A 14,602-nucleotide genomic window follows, 5' to 3' on the forward strand; every position below is an offset into this window, starting at 1 on the left:
CAGTAGTGAGATATCTTCTGGAGCGGTAGAAGGATCCCACCATCTTTCCAGCGACCTTGACAACAGACGTGATGTACGTGTTCCATTTCAGATCAGGAGTAAAGGTCAAACCCAGAAGCTTGTCAAAACACGGGGCCTCATCCAGACGAGAGCCATACATCACAATTGATGCCAGCTGGGGATCAGAGCGTTGATGATGTAAGGATAGGAGTTTGGTTTTGGGTGTATTAAAGGTAAATAGCCACATCTTCCCCCACTGGACCACACGCTCGAGATCAGAGGAGAGAGAATCAGAGAGAACTTTGTCATTTACAGCCTTTGATGTGTTGCTGTAGATGGTCGTGTCATCAGCATAGATGTCAACGAATGATTTAAGTATGTGTTTAGGGATGTCATTGATGTAGATCAGAAAGAGAGTTGGGCCCAGGATTGACCCCTGAGGAACCCCAGCATTTATATTGCAGGCCTCCGATTTTTGTCCATCTACCACTACTCTTATAAGCCTATCGGAGAGAAATGATTTAATGATTGAGAAAACATTTCCAGTTATACCGTAGCTGGAAATCTTTTGAAGTAGACCCTTATGCCATACCTTGTCAAAGGCCTTTAATATGTCAAGAGCAATTGCCCTAGAAAGGAAGCCTTTGTCAAGAGATTCACTAATCCTGTGGGATATAACCGTCAGCACATCTGCGGTAGATCTTGCAGAGCGGAAACCATATTGTGTGTCACTAAGAAGGTTATTCCTGCTGAGGTGGTTGACTATTTCTCTATTTAATATGGATTCCAGCAACTTACTCATAACACACAGGAGACTTATTGGTCTGTACTAAGAGGGAGATGACTTATCACCTGAATTCTTAAATACAGGGAAAACTGATGAGGTCTTCCAGGGGGTCGGAAAGCACTTCTGCTTAAGGCAGCGCTTAAATAGTTTCGTAAGTATGGGAGCAAGTTCTGGTTGAAGCTTTTTTAACACTATAATTGGGATGCCATCAGGGCCAGTTGCTTTACTGGAATCTAGGTTTTTTATTAGCTTGGCGACCTCATACACGGATATTTGTATGTCACCTAGCTTGGTCTGTGTTATAGGAGGAAATATGGGAAGTTTATGGCCTTCGTCGCATAGGGTAGAATTAGCTGCAAAGTTCTTTGCAAATAGTTTGGCCTTGTCTGACGCTGACGAGATGACCTCTGGTCCATTGATAATGCTTGGGATAGAACGCACACTTCTGTTCAGGATCCTATTTGTTATTTGCCAAAACTGGTGAGAACCAAGCCGCTGATCAGCTACCTTGGATTTAACAGACTGGGCATATAGCTCTCTTGCATTTTTTATTACTCTTTTACAGTGGTTGCTGGCAGTCCTGAAAGCAGCTTTAGTCTCAGTGCATCTATTACGTTGGTAGCTATGGAAAAAGTGATTTCTGTGCGCGATAGCAGCAGCACATTCTGGGGAGAACCATGGCTGGCTTTTAGGTTTTTGTTGGAATTTTTTAGATGGTATGAATTGGTCAATGCCTACAATTAACCATTCGGTCAGATCTGATACTATAGAGGACACTTCCTTTTTAAACATGGAGTGCAGAGGTAAATCAGATATGAATGTACGGAAGCTATCCCAGTCAGCCATAGAGTACCGGTATACAGTACGGTGGAGGGGTTCGTCTGGGGGCTTCTTACATTTCGTTTTTATCTTAACTGATACGACGAAGTGGTCGGAGGATCCTAGAGGAGAATGAACAGTACATGAACATAGCTCAGGGGAAGTTGAGAGAAAAAGGTCTAGGAGGCTTGCATATTGATTTGGTGTATCGAGCACACGGGTGGGTTCGCGAACTATCTGAGTGAGGTCATAAGCAATGGCAAAATCATGACAAAACCTCCCCTCATCATCTGTCTTATTTGAATGGGTCAGCCATTCCACGTTATGGACGTTGAAGTCACCACAGATGTGGATGTTAGCCGAGGGATGTGAAGACAGTATGTGGTCTATTTTCTCAGATATGCTCTTAAAGATAGTAACTCCGCTGTTGTGGGGCCTGTAGAGGGCAAATATAAATGCAGTGGTGTTAGCAAGTGCAACCCTGAAGCACATATAGGGTAAATTAGGATCTTCTCTTGAGATATCCCTGCCACATGGGAAGCCATCCTTAATGTAGGCACATATTCCATGCCCATGGCCATCTTATTTAAGTTCTAGCTGATGAAAAGATTAAACCAAAATGCGTGTCTCATCAGCTAGAACTGAAATAAGAACATTAAGCACTTCAGTCGGGTGATCTACAATTGTACGTATCGACAAATAAAGAAAAAAAAGTTATCCAATAAAACTATTGATTTCTAAACTGAATTTACATATTCGTAAAAGTAAGGGAAAAACGTCGGTAAGTTCAAATGAACAATATAAATTTTAACTTTCCGACACATTTTAGCATATTATTCACCTATCCAAACGGAAATTCTATTAATACTAAATAATCTCTCGTGTATGATTGTAATTTTCTATTAATTCCAGTCACATGTGACAAGTATTTCAAGTTTTTATGGGTTTCAATTTGTTTTATCAAGATGTTTTTATGCATATCTATATCTATATATATATATATATATATATATATATAGAGAGAGAGAGAGAGAGAGAGAGAGAGAGACAGACAGACAGACAGACAGACAGACAGAGAGAGTATGAGAAAAAGACAGATAGATAGATAGGTGGATAGATAGATAGATATACGCACGAAATGCTTGATAGAATATTCATCGGATTAGCGGTTTACTTAGCTTTTAAAAGCAATCCAATTTAAATTTCTAAGAGTTTCCATAGAATGACAACTGGAAAGTAACCTTAATCTTACTACGTTTGTTTCTTTACCTTTTATTGAATTTTGTTTTATCTCTGTTTTACACACACACACACACCCACACACCCACACACACCCACACACACACACACACACACACACATATATATATATATATATATATATATATATATATATATATATATATATATATATATATATATATATAAAATCACGAGTATAGACAAGATGAAGCCATATGTTGGTTTACATAGATTAAGTTGTAAATGTAATAAGGAAACATAGTAAGTTGGGCGTGTGTTCTTTGCTCTTCATAGTAAGATATTTCTACGCCTAGGTATGTGACGCATATAACATTTTCCCAATTGTTATGTTTCCTTATTACGTCAACAAATAAATATATACCATTGTCTTATCTATATTCTGCTATTATAAAGCGCATGCATACCTGTCGATCTTTATTAATCTTGATAGGTGTAATCTTAAAAGAGCTTTCCATACCTTTTTAACCCTCTTCTACTGTTCTTTCGGACTTTGTCCGTAGAATTCTCTTAAAAATTAAACCTCATTTTTGCAGATTCCGTATGTGATATTATTGAGCCAACGATCTATCGATTATTATATTGCACCTGAGATATATTGTTGCACCTTCAAAAGTTATAAAATTATGGTGTTCCATCTATTACAACGGAAGCTAAAATATATAACTCCCCAACCTTTTTCCGTTGGCGGATAACATAGATCCATGAGGAATACCAGATCCGCAAAAATAATTTTGTTTTAATTATAATTTTTATTAGGCGCATATATGGTCGATTTAATCCAAGCCAAGGAATCTTTTTTTTTCAACTTCATAGTTTAGTAGCTAATTTTCGTTAGAAATCAAAACAATATAATTTTTGTGATTTAAATACAATTACAACAATGTAGATAACATATTTATTTAGGGAGTTTATAGAGACTTTCTTTCCTGATACCGCAAAAGTCACACACAGACACACACACACACACACACATATATATATATATATATATATATATATATATATATATATATATATATATATATATATATATATATATATATATATATTAGGTTGTCCGGGAAATAATGGCCATTTCAGGAAGTCTGTTTTGAAATTGGATTTTATCATATGATTTTTATTATATTTAGGTAAACATCAACATGATTATTGATTTATATGTGCTCTTTAATAATTTCTTACTTTCTTTCTTTCAGAAAACGTTTTATGAGCGAATGAGCCCATAATTTGGAATATGAGAAAAGAAGACTCACGATTACTTTTCCTGCATGAGTTTAAGCTTGGTAACAATGCTTCTCAAACACCTGCAAATATAAATAGGACATGGGGAGAAGGCATCACAAGTGATAGAACAGTACGAAGGTGGTTTCAGAAATTTCGTAGTGGTGATGAGAGCCTTAAAGATGAAGAAGGTAGAGGACGAGCATCCATTGAAAATTTGAGAGCCATTGTTGAGCAAAACCAACGGCAAAGTGTCAGCGAAATGTCTCGGGAACTTTGTGTCAGCAGTTCAACAGTGTCGGCCATCTGAAGCAAATTGGCAAGGTGAAAAAGCTCGACAAATGGGTCCCACATGAGCTCAATGAAAATCAACAAGCTCGACGTTTTGAAGTGCGTTCGATGCTCTTTTTCCGAAACATTAATGATCCATTTCTTGACCGAATAGTCACCTGTGACGAAAAGTGGATCCTTTATGATAATCGGAAACGATCAGGTCAATGGCTTGACTGTGATGAACCAGCCAAACATTTTCCAAACCCAAAGTTTCACCAACAGAAGATTATGCTGACTGTTTGGTGGTGTGCAATTGGTGTTATTCATTACAGCTTTCTGGATGCTAATCAGAGCATCACGGCAGAGGTTTACTGCAATCAACTCGAAGAAATGCATCATCATTTACAAAACTTGAGACCGGCATTAGTGAATAGGCGTGGTCCAATCCTGCTCTACAATAATGCGCGGCCTCATGTTGCGAGAATGACACTGCAGAAACTCACAGACTTGGGATACAAAAGTTTACCACATTCTCCTTTTTCTCCAGATCTTTCACCCACGGACTACGATTTTTGCAAGCAGTTAGCCGCTTTTTTAAGCAACAAAACTTTCAGATCTAATGCAGAGGTTGAATCTTTTTTCAAAGATTTCTTAGCATTCTGGGCCAAAGAATTTTTATCAACGAGGCATAAATGATCTAGTTCACAGATGGCAAAAATGCATCGCTGTTCAAGGATCATACTTTGACTAATTTCAATGTCTAGTGTCACCTATTTGATTAATAAATCCTTTTTCTCTAAAATTGGCCATTATTTTCCGGACAACCAAATATATATATATATATATATATATATATATATATATATATATATATATATATAAAACATCGTTAAACTTACGAATCACTCAGCAGCAGATAGCGTAGTAGTTGGGGGTCTTGCTTGTCGTACAAAAGGCCGGGTTACAATCCTGGTTTGAGGTAGTCGCCTGTCTGGCCGCACTGATGAGCTGTGAAACAGCGAAGCAGTACTATATGGGGATGAATCTCTCTCTTTCTCTCTCTCTCTCTCTCTCTATATATATATATATATATATATATATATATATATATAGCTTAGAGGGTTAGGAGTCTAAAGTAAATTCAAGAGGAGACTTATCAGGATAATATAAAGCTATACGTATATATATGTAGCGTATATAGTTAACAATACGAGTGGAAAATGAAGTCACAAAAATCATTGGTGAATATAGAATGGTTCCCTACACTATGTCCACAGACTTTTTTATCACCTTTTTGTTATCCGTCATTAAAACAATCCCTATATCAGTGTCAAAAAGAATCTCCAACCTCTCTGCAAATTATAACATATTAAATGAAAACTCTAACTTTTGTAACATCGCACTAGCAAACTCAGGATATAAAAACACACAATTAAGTACGATACTAATAATAATAATAAGGAACCCCAACCCACTAGGCCACAAGATTACTAAATGTAAATCTAAGCAAAAAATAAGACAAGGTCGAATCATAATGATTATATGCAAAATAATCCAAATTATAAGCACATAGAAAAAGAGCCCCCCCCAAAAAAAAACGATTATGAAGAAAGAAAAATATTTGGTTCAACTCGCCATACATGAATAACGTCGAATCTAATATCCCTAAACAATTCTTTAAAATAGTAAAAAAAAAGTAATTTAAACACCCCCACAATACAGCTGGATCTTAATCAAATTGTTTACCAAATTATTCTTTTCAACTATGCCCAATATAGCACAGAATATTATAAACAGGAATTCTAAGAAAATATAATTAGCACAGAAAACAATTAACAGTAATCTAAGACCGGCTCGGCCAAAATGCAACTGTAATGACACAGAACTGGCCATTGGTGAATGACTGCATACATTCAGGCTTCATATTCTAATGCACAGTAACTTTACTTCCATCAACCAGAGCGGCGATTAACTTGACCGCCCAACTCCGTAGAACCATAAAAAGTATATTTCAAATGATAGTTTACCCCCCGAACACCTAATCCCGTAACCGATAGGAAAAGACAGCACTGACCCACACATCGAGCAACCCCCGGAACATCTAAACTCAATTTCTAGCCCCAATAAACGAACAAACCCTGAATACCACAATCAACACCAAATTACACACGTACATAGGAGTATCTTCTTTTGCGATAAATACTAGCACTTCGCCCCACTTGCAATCGTTGTCTAGAAAGGGTCCTATGATTAAACCAACTGTATCCAACCTAGTAAGAAACTTTAAAGTAAACAACCCACACTTCTCATTAAAATTGAAAATATTAAATAAATCTAAAGCATACAGCACAGACTCTAAATACTGTCTAATCTGCGACGCAGAGGCGACTTAGTTTATTACGGCACCGAAAAATTTAAACATTCTCAAATCTAAATCGGAGATAATTTGCAGTTGCAGACACAAAAGAAAATTCAAATAATTTATTTTGTATTTGTTTGCCCCTTAATTTTATTTATCTATTTACTATTATAATTATCATCTTTATTATAATTAGTATTATTAGTATTAGTAGTAGTAGTAGTAGTATATTCTTCCACTTTTATCCCACCACCGCATTCGTCCACATCCAAATTATTTTTGTCTCTGTATCCAGCTCCATCAACTTTTCTCCCTATATTTATCCCTCTGCCTTACACTGGAAGTCCTCCTCACTGAACAACTAATTACAGAGGATTATTTCTGCATATTATCTTATATATATCATCTTTTATTATAATAGCCTTACAACTACCAACCCATACCCATCTCATGACTTGCTCCTTTAACTGACCTCCGGGCCATCCCTTGCATGACTAAATTAAAACTATTTACACGACGCCGTATTTGATGGACTGCATAGCTTTCATTAATTATCATAATCCCACACTGTAACTATAGTCTTCTTATACTTTTGCTGTGATAACCGTTCCTTTTGTTCAATCCTACTTAATTCATCATCATAATATTTCATCTGAAATTATACACCGCCTCAATATAATGTTGCGTCTCTGTCGATAAAAAAACACCTGTATAGATTCTATAAATCTTACAGAATCACCACCCCTACATCCCCACTTGAATCTTAAAACAGTAGCCTACATTATTTAAGACTGTGATAGAAACCCTATACATCTTTTTACATTAACCTTCACATAATACTCTCTTAGATTTCGATATAAAACCCCTAACAATATCAAGATTTTCATTGATTTACTTCGTTCAGGATGAATCCCACGCTAGACGCTGCATCCCCATTATGTTATCTAGCACCTTTCTACTCTTCTGATGAGAAGTATTAGACTTCCAAATTCCTTGGTATAAAGAGTTTCCTCTATCCCCCAACTTGCATTTGACCTGATCTTGATATTTGTAACTTTATTAAATAAATGAGTCATTCTATATTCACCAATATATAGTTTTTGTGACTTCATTTTCCATTCTTAGTGTTTCTTATATATATATATATATATATATATATATATATATATATATATATATATATATATATATATATATATATATATATATATATATACAGGCGGCAAAAAGAAAGTCCACACTTATAATGTATTTTTTTCAAAAACTGCAAACGTAAGCTAAATTTAATGTAACTGTTTAAACAAAATATACCTTATTGTATTGGAATTTTATTCTTCTATAATTTAACCTGTTCATATTTGATTTTAATTGAGATATTCTAGTGTTCACATCAATTTAAAACAATAGCTCCAAATGTAGGAGGCAAAAAGAATGTCCGCACAATTAAAAATTGTTATTTAAATGAACCTTTAGGACATTAATGCAACAGAAACAAAACAGGAACCCAATGATCTTGGTAGATTTTAGTAGCATAGCCGTTCTGCATTTTGACAGCCTACAATTTCTCGGGAATTCCTTGAACTAAACAAACAATTAGAAATTATACGTATGTATATGTATGTGCGCACATATGTGCATGTATATATGTGTGTATGTGAGTGTATACATATGATTGTGTATACGTGTATATATATATATATATATATATATATATATATATATATATCATCTCTTATCTATGCTCCATCTTGTTTGTGTGCGTACGTGCACTTATGTTTCTGTGATTGAATATATGTATGCATATGTCCTTGGATTAGAAAAGAAAGACAACTTCAACTAATATATACATGAGGTAGGATGTATGAATATGTATGTGTATGTGTAATTGTGGGTGCACGTGCCCATATATATATATATGGGTGGATGAATGTATACGTATCTGTATGTGTGTATATATATATATATATATATATATATATATATATATATATACATATGTATGCATATTTTTGAGTGGGTAAATATGTTCACGTGGATATGGCTATACGCGTATGTGTGAGCCCCTGTATATGTCTCTCTATGCATGTGCATATGTGTGTATGTATGTGTATGTGCCTACATAGTATTTGGATGTTTGTGAGTGTGTATGTACATACATGTATATATATATATATATACATGTGTATGTGCGTGTATATGTATCTTCTCCTACCTATTCTCCATCTTACTTGTGTGTGTGCGTGTACTTATGTTTGAATGATTAAGTGCATGTATGCATGCGTGTTTTGGTTGGGAAAAAAATTAACCAATATGTGCCTGACGTGTTAGTGGTGGATGTGTATGAGTACGTGTGTGAGTGTGTAGGTGGGTATGTATATATGTATGCTCGTACATATATTTCTATGTATGTGCGTGTGTATATGTGTATGTGCCTGCGTGCTTGTGAGTGTGCGTGTGCACATGCACATGTATGCATATGTATTCGTGTGTGATTGTGTGTGAGTGTGTGCTATACATGGGGAAAGAAATTCTTAAAAAAATACATTAAAAAAACATAAAAACCTTCACCAAATGGACCAAACGCGCCCTCTTTGAATTTAACTTTGACCGGACACTTTGAACACTTGCGATTGGAGACAGGCTGTCTGAGACCACATCACTCTGAAAAACACATTTAGTATCAGCAGATGTAAAAATAACTTTTCAAACTCCCATTTTAAAGAAAAACTTTTTACGAAAACATTTGAAGAGAGCACACCTAAGCTCGAAACTCGTTATAAAAAATATTTTAAAATAAAAATATGATAAAAACCTTTAAAAGAAACCCACAATTGTTGATGGCTACACTCTTTTTAATATATATATATATATATATATATATATATATATATATATATATATATATATATATATGCAAGAAATTTAAGCTCTGGGGACCTTTGAGACTATTTAAGTTCGCGTGAAGAAGCCTACTCTCTACAAGCACAGGAGATGTCACTTCAGTTTTAATGTGATCAGTCTCTCAGTGAAACCATAGGAATCCATTTTTAGACATACAGTGTATCCTTTTTGCTTTTCTGTTTTTTTAAATACACTATATGACTACTTTTTAAACATATTTTGTCCTATTTTATTTTAAACGTATCATCGCCTATTTCATTCGATTTAAATAATAAAAAAGGAAATCCCTCGATCCACCTTACGAAAAACATTTTTTTCACTTTCAATCATTGCTATCAAAAGGGTCTTCCTGTCATGATATAGTGAGAGCTGCCGACTGTCAATGCGACGGTTGTAGGTTCAATAAACGGCTGGGGAAAGATGTTTGTCTAGCCGCACTGATGAGTTGTGATACAACGAAACAGTACTGTATGTGGATGACAATTAAAGCCCCCCTCTTTGGGCTGAGCACTTTTTAAATGTATTTTCACCCGACGCGTATTTAAAGCGATTAAGCGAATCCCACTATTAATTTGTTTGTAAACAAGTTGATGGTTCGATCAATTTGCGACGGGAGGATGTGTATATAATACACACTCTAGAGGAATATTTACGACCCTGATTCGTAGCCGAATGGTGAGAGCTGCCGACTGTCAATGCGACGCTCGTAGGTTCAATCCACGGCTGGGGAAAGGCATTTGTCTAGCCGCACTGATGAGTTGTAGTATAACGAAACAATACTGTATGTGGATGCCTCTATATATATATATATATATATATATATATATATATATATATATATATATATATATATTCCGTTATCTTTTCTCCAAAGTAATTTCTTTTCTGTGTAACACACACTGATTATAATTATGAACTTATATTTGTTTATTCGTTTAATGTGTACAAAATCTTATCCGAAATAAAAGGTTACTTTTTATTTTGTTTTAATCTTCCTAATTACTCCTGTTGTTTATTTATTTGCAATATCTCCGCGCATAAAAAAGTGGGTTGTTCCCTATTTCCTCTTTTACGTGTAAGCGTTCTCACCTCTTTATAAAGTAGTTCCCAACACATGCGTTCGTATATTATGTTAATAGTGCATTTGAAAAGTTACAGAACTCACTCAGAATACAAATATGCCACCAACACAATAATAAACAGGACATTATTATTTGAATGTTTGTATTATCTTTGTTTGTTTTATGTTCAACTTCGTTGCAAATCATTTGGTATTTTTAAACATATTGGTCAATAATATAATGTTAAATTGTAATTCAAATTCGTTTCTTCTTCGAAACAAGCAAGCGCAAATATCTTTCTGCTGTATAAATGATAAACATGTATCTAATATGAACTTTTTGTGGTTTATTTTATACACGCTTGGGTGTCCGGCGTTGTTCTAGTGTTTGGAAGGGTTCGCTGAGCAAAACAAAAAGGGGGTAGTAGGCAGGCATGTTCGAACCCGTACCGCGTAGAAGAAAAATAACTTGAGAAAAACGTGACATGTTTGCTGTTGCGTCCATCACCAAACAGGAAGTGATGTAGGCTTAAATTAAGGCTAGACAATCGAAAAAATAGGATGAATTTATAATATATATGCGAAAGAAGCGGTCTCTTTCTGTAGAAAAGTACCTAGTTGATGGTGAAGGAATTAATGTTTTTACCCAATTTTTCGTTTGAAGGGCCGAGCCTGTAAAACGGTACTGATGGCGTGAGAATCCGTCACCTCTGTCGAAAGTTTAAATCAGACATAAAAACAGGCATACATCATTTAAACGGACACATGAGGTTTATATTATCGACTAGACTGTGTGCACGATGTTTCTTGGGTGATTGAAGGTGGGTTCTTAGCAAAAAAAAAGTTGTAGTAGGCAGGCAGGCAGGCAGGCTCGAATCCGTACAACGAAGGAGGAAAAAACGTGAAAATGAAACGTGACGCATTAGCTGTTTCGACCATCACAAAACCTGAAGTGACGTAGGTTTATATTGAGGCTAGAACATCGAAAAGAGGCGAGGACCTACGAAAATATCGGCGAAAAAGCAACCCTTCGCTGTAGAAAAGTGCTCAGGTGAGGGTGATGGAAATAATGTTTTTGGCCAATTTTTCGATATTTGTTGTCCGAGGAATCCAGCTGTCAAATGATACTGATCTCATGAAGACCCACTGTCGAAAAATTTTGCGAGACATACATACATACATACATACACACATACATTGAAACAGACGAGTGAGATTTATATTATAGAAGGTGGAAATCTACAGCATTTTTTTAATGAGAAATCTATCGTCTGGGGATAATTTAATAAAAGAGCAACTTCCTATTTCTGATTGGATTTTTTACAATAAATACACAACTGCAAGTACGGTGCTAGATTTATTTTTACTCTAGGGAAAGCCTCTGTACGTATTTTCGAAGCAAAAGAAAAAAAAACTAACCGAAATTTCTTTTATTATCAATCCATTCTTAATATTAACGAACATTTCTATGAGCAGTGTTTATTTCCTAGAACTACTTATTTTCGGAACACATTATCACGCATCTGCTTACAGCTTTCTATGATATAGTTATTTTTAAGTCAAAGTTGAACAGCATCCCTTAAAAATAAATTAGCTTATTCAACTTATATTACCGTACTCATTAACCCTTATCCTTGAGTGGTCTGCGGGCTTGATGGACGATGACTGTATAGTAGTCTTTAAATAAAATACATTTTATGATTATTTAATGTGACACAAACGTTCTACGTTTATTTAATAGGCAATCAAAATGGAATGTTTAATATTGCTTTGGAACGAGTCATTGGGTACGCCTTACTAGTTTAACGATTGATCTTAGGATGAATTCAAACTATAAAATATAGTTATTTTGAGGGTTTATTACTCTTTCTTTTTTCTCTGTTTATATATATATATATATATATATATATATATATATATATATATATAGAGAGAGAGAGAGAGAGAGAGAGAGAGAAATAGAGATAGATAGATTTAAGCATCCATACATAGCACTGTTTTGCTGTATCACAGCACATAAGTGTGGCTAGATAAGTACGTTTTCCAAGCCGAGAATTGAACAAAGAATCATTGCGTTGATAGCCGGCAGTTTTACCCTTCCGTCCAGAGCAGGGGCGTCTGTAAATAACCTCAACAAATGTCCATTTAAAACAAGCATTCGTCCCCCACGTTTATTGGGTAAGCCTTACTAGTTTAACGATTGGTCTTGAGCTGAATTCAAACTATAAAATATATTAATTTTTAAGTTATTTTAATCTCTCCTTTATTTATATATACATACATGTATACATATATATATATATATATATATATATATATATATATATATATATATAGGCATGCACATGCAGTACTAGTTTGCTGTATCACAACTCATCAGTGCGGCTAGACAAGCACCTTTTCCAAACCGAGAATTGAACCTAGAACCATCGCGTATATATATATATATATATATATATATATATATATATATAAAGTGATAGAGAGAAAGAAAAAAGGGAACGAAAGTGAGTGAGGGGAAGGAAAAGAGAGAGAGTGGGGAAGAAAGACAGAGTATGGGAGAGAAAGAAAGTGAGAGAGCAAGACAGATTAAGAGTGAGTGAGGGAAATATAGAAGGAGGGTAACACTTCGTAACACATGATTATGATTATTCTGTCCGATTTTTCTTGCGCATAAAACATTATGTGTTCGTTCGATAATGTGAGAGCAAAACAATAATATTTCATAATTAAATATTCGAACTGTGTGCTTTCGTCCGGAAAAACAACCATGTTGCTTTTGAACGAACGCTGATCATTTATTTCGTGATTTACACTCGAATGACCCTATAGAAATGGAATATTATGAACAACTAACACGTCAAAAAATAAAAATTAAAAAAATCAGAAAAAAAAAACTTCATTTATATTAAGATACCATCCTTGATACTAATTTGGAAAGAAATAAGTATCCTTGATAGAACTCACGTCGCAAGTTTAAAACTAAATTTCGATCTTATAAGAAGGCCTACATTTATCAGAAGTGTCATTCGCTTTCGTATAAAGGTTAATAATTGGTGACTATCTAAAAAATTGATAATGTAAAAATTACACTGATGAGGAAATGATAAAACCGATAAGCCCATAAGTGTAGAAGAAAGGCAAACTCTTTTCTAATCGGAAGCCTGCATGGTTTCTTTATGCCTTATGTTATGATCATTCAATATACAGCACAATCACATTGACAAACCGGCTCTGTCCTAATCACAGAGGATGAACAACGTTGAGTCTGGCCAGTACCAAAAGGGTAATTATTTGGGAATGCGAAGCGCTTTATATACCGCGCTGAATCGTAGAGATCTCCCGTCTGGAGTTTGGTAGCACGTTTAATTCACTAGGGGAAATGCACCCACGAATAAACTCGCCTGGCTTGTAAGCGACAAAGCGGACCTCCACGAAATGGTGTACGGGAAACCTACTGTAAGATTCCTACCTTAACCTGCATGTCAATCACATGTTTTTCAAAGCGTATGATGACATCTGGAGAGTGTGCGACAAAAAAAATGCGCCTCATGGATCACCTATAATACTTTGTAGCTGAGACTGGCTCAATTCGTTTCAGCAAATTTGTTTATCGTATCTGAGATGTTCCAATGACGACTACGATATATCACACCATTAACCTTTACTAAGTTATACATATATATATATATATATATATATATATGCATACATATATGTGTGTGTATTAGAAAAAAATACACCGTTTAAAATAAGTAAAAACTATATAAAATCGACAGGCTCATGAAATTTAGAGAAAGTCAAACACTTTGCTCATTAGAAACGTATATAGTTCATATATTGCGTACGTGTATAGCATACATCACATATATTAGTAATTTATATTTAAGATGCGTACAAGCATTTTCACTTGTAGAAT

The sequence above is a fragment of the Euprymna scolopes genome, chromosome 10 (assembly GCF_053919585.1).
Source record: "Euprymna scolopes isolate OS-2025 chromosome 10, ASM5391958v1, whole genome shotgun sequence".
NCBI classification, from domain to species: domain Eukaryota; kingdom Metazoa; phylum Mollusca; class Cephalopoda; order Sepiida; family Sepiolidae; genus Euprymna; species Euprymna scolopes.